The 6,522-nt window shown below is 37.4% G+C and overlaps 1 non-coding gene across 1 annotated transcript; it reads right to left on the bottom strand.

Moving 5' to 3' along the window:
- Positions 1-6,242: 6,242 nt before the first annotated feature.
- LOC112302651 (small nucleolar RNA Z40) lies at positions 6,243-6,312 on the bottom strand. Its single transcript, XR_002974586.2, has one exon. It is a non-coding gene; the product is annotated as a small nucleolar RNA Z40 (small nucleolar RNA).
- Between the last annotated feature and the right edge of the window lie 210 nt (positions 6,313-6,522).

Genomic DNA, 6,522 nt, shown 5'->3' on the forward strand with positions numbered 1-6,522 from the left:
CCTCAACTGACTGCATGCAGCCCACTCACATTAGGGAGGCCAATCTAGTTTACTCACTCTATGCATTCAATCTAATGTAACCCAGAAAAAATTCTCACATACACCCAGAATAATATTTTAACAAATGTCTAGGCACACTATGGTTAGTCAAGTCAGTACATAAAATTAACCATCACAACTACTAAAAGGGTGTTTTCTGAACATTTTAAACATGTCCCGTGTTTCATTCTGTTGGGATCAGCTTGCTTTATGTCACCATCCCTACATTCATCATTACATATGAAGAGGTGGGTTTACCCACACTAATTGACACATCTGGGTTATGTTTCTTCCCTTTAGTCAACCACAGCTGTTTGAGTGGCTCATTCTGGTTCTTGACAAGGTCCTCTGCTTCAGGACAAGGAATTCTGAGCAGATGGTGGTAAAGCCACTCCAAAATGGATGGTGATATTTCCCAAAGGAAATTCAGAATTCAAGACACTTTTTCCAGAAAGAGGAGGAATAGTAGGCAAAGAACACATGTTCTTTTTCAAAATTGAAAGATGATTATCAGAAATTTGTAATTGGTTACCATGTATATATAAATAAATAAAATATATTAATATATTAATATATTAATATTCATAAGATACTTGAAAGTTGTGCTACATATATTGTAGAGGAATTTAAATGAGCACTGAACAGTATCTACCTCAAGTCATCTATGAACAAAGGGCCTATTTAGTTACAATAAATCAGGGCCCTCTTTTTATAGTTTCTTCTTTCAGATCATAAGATTTTTCTCTGTTATTTAAAAAGAGCAATGCTAATAACTTTCAATACCTGGACTTGTATATATGACAACGTCACTGTAGTTTAGGAGTTCTATCTGTTTTCTGCCTCAACACTCTTGTTAAGTATGATCTACTCTCCTTATTAAAAGTAGCTTAGTAATGTACTAATTCTTGTTTATGCGTGAAGGAATAAGGTATAGAAACATTTCCAACCATGCCAAATCACTAATCTATTTTAAATATTCCCCAAATGTTCTAAGTTCAAACCAGAGATATTGGCAACCACAAACTTCACTGTTTTTATCACCCATTCTTACATGTGGGTCTTTTTAACATTTATTAAAAAGATGAGGTAGACTTTTTCTATTCTATATCATTTCTGTATAGATTATGTGCGCATTGACTCGTCAATGTACTGACCGAAATTCACTAAGGGATTTTCCTCTGAAAGAGTAAAAGCTTTGGTGGATGGAATCGATTCTTGTGTGGTTAACTGCAGCAAAAGCTGTTGGTGCCCTATCCTGTCTTATCTGTTTCACCCAGTGCTCACTGGAGCCCTTGCAGCTGCTAACATGCACCTCTCTTTCCTCTGGTGCTTTCCTTGGTGGATGGAACCCGCTCCATCTCAAGTAAGGCCAGCGGGACCTGCTCCCTCTCCACCTCCAGCAACTCATTCCCCTCACCTGCAACAGCCTCTACCAATTATTGACAGGAGTAGGTATCAGTTCCCTCCCTTTTGGGGTGTGGAATGTAAATCCAAGGCTCCAGTTTTCCACTGGTTTCCAGAATTGCCATTGGGGTTGAGTCCCAGTTACCTACTAGGATACCTTGCACACACCTACGTGGCCGCCTTTTGAATATCATCCCCCTAAAATTCATGGCCACCTAGGAAGTCCAAATGTGACCTTATTTGGAAATGGGTCTTTGAAGAGATAATTAAATTATCTTGAGATGGGCTCATACCAGATTAGTGTAGACCTTAAATCCACTGACAGTGCTGTTACCAGAGGCAGAGCAAGGCAGAGACACAGGGAAAAAAGTCATGTAAGTAAGCAGGTGGAAGCTGAAGGTATGCTACCACAAACCAAGGAATGCCAGGAGACACCAGACCCTGCGAAAGGCAAGGGAAGATTCAATCATGGAGCCTTGGAGTCATTGCGGCCCCAGGCCCCACCTTCATCTTGATTTTGGAATCTGACCTCCAGAACTGTGAGAGAATAAATTTTTGTTGTTTTAATCACCAAATTTGTGATTATTTGCTATAATAGACCCTAAGTACACTAATGCATTTTCCATCCCTGCCTCATCTCTGTATTCTCTGTGGAAGCTTCCTGGAATCATGTTCAAAGTAAATCACTTGCATGCGAGTCACTGAGTTAGGGTCTGGTAACCCAAACTAAGACACTGACCAATACTGATTTTCTGAATTTCAATCTGTTCTTCTCAGATTCATTGGGAATGATACAGAAGAATAGATATACCCTTTTCACATCCGCACTCACATTCTGGCATCTATGTGTTGAATGGATGATTTACAGAGTTGTAGTCCCCTGGGGCATATTTGAGAGTTTGTAAACAGCTCTTCCCACACTTTCCCTCATATTTCTGAAAGCCAGAAGAATGACAGCAATGAGACTTACGCCTCAATTTTTGGCTGGAGCATAATCTGCCTGAGCCAGGCTTGCTGCTCTCAGAGTTTGTTTTAGAATAATAATTATTGTTGGCTTGACATAAACCCAGGAGAGAGATCCATAGAGTGCCATCTATGCGTGGGCACAATGGAGTAATTTCTTTTTAGTGTGTATTATGCAAGCCACTCTCCTAAATGAAAGATAATTTTATGTTTTAACGTGTCTCCATTTACAAGTGATTAAAATATGTTAAAGATTTCAAATACTTAGGAAACACCTTTTTAACAATACATTTTATTCCTTTTCAGTTTTTTATGTGCATTAAAATAAATGGTCATTCACATTTTTAGTTTTATTTCATACTTTATCTTTAACTGTAGCAATTTATTGGCCCTGTGCCAATTTTAATGTTTTGTTAGTATGTTTTAAAAATATGGATTAATAAAAAAGTACACTGAAAGTTGAAGATGCATGAAAAACATAACATTTAATTCAGGGCTTTAAAACCAAAAGTGTAAAACGTAGGTGAGTGAGTTTAAATTGTGGTCAGTTTTCAGATTCCCTTATCTCATGAAACTTGCATCACTGAATCTCAAGTGTTTTCATTCAGTACCGAGTGCTGCCATCAAATGTTAAGTATTTCAGTTGCTACCAAAAGGTCTGCATTTAGGATTCATTCAGCTACTGAAGAAAAAAGTCAGTGGAAAAGATTAGCTGGCTCACAGATACCTTTTCCTGCAGCTCTAATTTTGGATAAAATACACGGGCTTCCTACAATGAGAACTGGTTTCTAAATCTAGTAATTATAGTATGTCATGATTCAGGTCCAGCCTTCTAGAAAAACTCTCATATCCTCTTTGTTCCCTTGAAAACCACAGCTGTATAAACCCACTGAAGTTTTCCAACAGCCTGTGGATTAATGCCTTTTGGATTAATGGATTTTATGTTTTCACCCTTTGAATATGGATATTCTTTTTCTTTTTAAATATGCAACCAGTTGCTTTTTGGGTTTCAGAAAAAAGGTATGGTCCTATGAAAAATTTTACAAATATATACATATAGTATACTATGTTTCTATAAAAATACAGGTAAACTATAGTTCATAAGCAAATATATACATGATATTTTAACCTATTATAATAGAAAATACATTTTATTTGTGTCCAATATGGAGTTCTTAAATATTTACAGAAGAATGGCAAGAAGCGACTGAATATACAATTTTTTTAGTGTGAGGTAACTTTAAGGATACTAAATTTATGAAAATCTTATCACACATAAAAAATTAATTGCTCATGTACCTACTTACTATAATTTATCAAATTTGAAATTACTCAGTATATGGGATATTTTCATTATATATACATATATATTTATATACATATACACACATATATATAATCTCCCTACCAATTATGTTTTTAATAATAAAAGATGGCTACAAAAATAAATGCTTAGGATATACACAGATCAATTAGCTGACAATCTCAATTAGACATGATTTATTCTTCTATATTTTATACACAGAAAGTTAAATAGGGAGTTTCAGCCAAGATGGAGGCATAGGCAGAAACACTCCACTTCCTTGCACAACCAAAAGAAGGATAACAACCAATTTAAAAACAAAGAACAACCAGAACTGCCAGAAAATCATTTGCATTGAAGTCCAACAACCAAGGACTTAAACAAATATTCATCCAGACTGATATAAGGAGCCGAGACAGGCAGCAGGGGCAGAGAGGACACGGGGCAAGGCAGCAGCTGGCAGACCGTGTGGGCGATCCCACATTCACGTTCAGACAAGCTGGGAAAGCAATATAGACCACGAAACCCAGGGTTCCAGCATGGGAAACTGAAGACTCAAATCCCCTGAATGTAAACAATCTATGGTGGTTGCGGTAGTGGGAGAAACTTCTAGACTCACAGGAGAGTTTGCAACCCACTTGTAGGAAGTGACGGAAAGTGGGACGAGAGTGGAGCAAGCAGCATTGTTCTCTCTCTGGCCCCTCCCCACATACGGCACCACAACGCAGCAAAGAGGGTTGCCCTGCCCTGGCGAATACCTAAGGCTCCGCCCCTTACCACAGAACAGGTGCACCAAAACAAAGAAATATGGCCCAAATGAAAGAACAGATCAAAACTCCAGAAAAAGAACTAAGCAACGAGGACATAAACAACCTTTATATATAATGCAGAGTTCAAAACACTGGTAATCAGGGTGCTCACAGAATTGATTAAGCTCAGTCACAAAATGAAGGAAGAAATGAAGGCTAAACAAAATGAAATAAAACAATATATACAGATAACCAACAGTGAAGGGAAGGAAATCAGGCTCAAATCAATGATTTCAAACAAAAGGAAGAAATAAGCATCCAATTGGAACAGAATAAAGAAACAAGAATGGAAAAAATTGAGGAGAGGCTTAGGAACCTCTGGGACAACTTTAAGTCTTCCAATATCCAAATCATGCTGTTGCTGGAAGGAGAAGAGGAAGAGCAAGATATTGAAAACTTACTTGAACAAATAATGAAGGAAAACTTCCCTAATCTGCTGAAGGAAGTAGACTTCCAGGAAGTCCAGGAAGCCCAGAGAGTCCCAAAGAAATTGGACCCAAGGAAGCATATATCAAGGCATGTCATAATTACATTACCCAAGATTAAAGCTAAGGAGAGAATCTTAAAAGCAGTAAGAGAAAAGGGAACAGTTACCTAGAAAGGAGTTCCCATAAGTCTATCAGCTGACTTCTCAAAAGAAACCTTACAGGCAAGGAGGGGCTGGAAAGAAGTATTCGAAGTCATGAAAAGCAAGGACATACATCCAAAATTCTTCTATCCAGCAAATCTATCATTTAGAATGAAAGGGCAGATAAAGTGCTTCCCAGATAAGGTCAAGTTAAAGGAGTTCATCATCACCAAGCCCTTATTATATGAAATGTTAAAGGGACTTATCTAAGAAATAGAAGATCAAAAACTGTGAACAGTAAAATGGCAACAAACTCACAACTATCAACAACTGAACCTAAAAATCAAAAACTAAAACTAAACAAACAAGAACAGGAAGAGAATCACAGAAACTGAGATCACATGGAGGATTATTGGTGGGAGGGGGATGGGGAGAATGGGGATAAAAACTACAGGGAATAAGAAGCATAAATGGTAGGCACAAAATAGACAGGGGGAGGTTAAGAAGTGTATAGGACAGGGGTGTCAAATTCATTTTCACTGGGAGCCACATCAGCCTCATTGTTGCCTTCAAAGGGCTGAATGTAATTTTAATTCCTTGACATTTAAGAAGTAGTTACATTTATACAGCCCTAAAATTATTACAGCCCTTTGAAAGCAACCATGAGGCTGATGTGGCCCCTGGTGAAAATGAGTTTGACACCCCTGGTATAGGAAATGGAAAAGCCAAAAAGCTTATATGGCAACCCATGGATATGAACTAAAGTGAGGGAGGAGATGGACATGGACATGAACATGGAGGGTGGGGGGTGTGCAGGGATGAGGTAGATTAAGGGGAGAAAGACATTGGGACAACTGTAATAGCATAATCAATGAAATATACTTAAAATAAGAAAGAAAGTTAAATAAAAGTTTGAATTATCAGTAAAATGCTAGGATGTCTTTCTCCTATGGCCTTTCAAAAATTTACAAATTTTAGGCAATAATACTTAGATATAATTTTTGGCTATCAGAAATAAATTATACCATGACTTGTTTGTTAGATTAACCCTCTATAAAAATCTCTAGTTAGAAGTTCAAGCTGGGATTTTGACAGGAGTTAAACTGACTAAGAATATAGGTTATCAAGCTTCTTTTTGTTTTTCTTTTTTCTTGCTTGTTCAGAAAGGCTACTTTCATTCAGTCCATTCAGAACCACTGACCATTTTGCCCGTCATCATAACCTTATGCTGGCAAACAGTATAAACGCATGATGGCTTTTTTAACGTCTAATATTTTTATGGTAATAATAAATACCAGATTGGGTATTTTTGGTACCCAAATTTTCTGGTATTTGGGTCTTTTTACACCCAGTTTTTACTCATCGAGACTAGCGAAAATGTTCATTGTCACCACTGCGATAACCTCACCGTCACAGAAGCGTAATCTGTGTTTCAG

Source organism: Desmodus rotundus, chromosome 2, assembly GCF_022682495.2.
Source record: "Desmodus rotundus isolate HL8 chromosome 2, HLdesRot8A.1, whole genome shotgun sequence".
Classification (NCBI taxonomy): domain Eukaryota; kingdom Metazoa; phylum Chordata; class Mammalia; order Chiroptera; family Phyllostomidae; genus Desmodus; species Desmodus rotundus.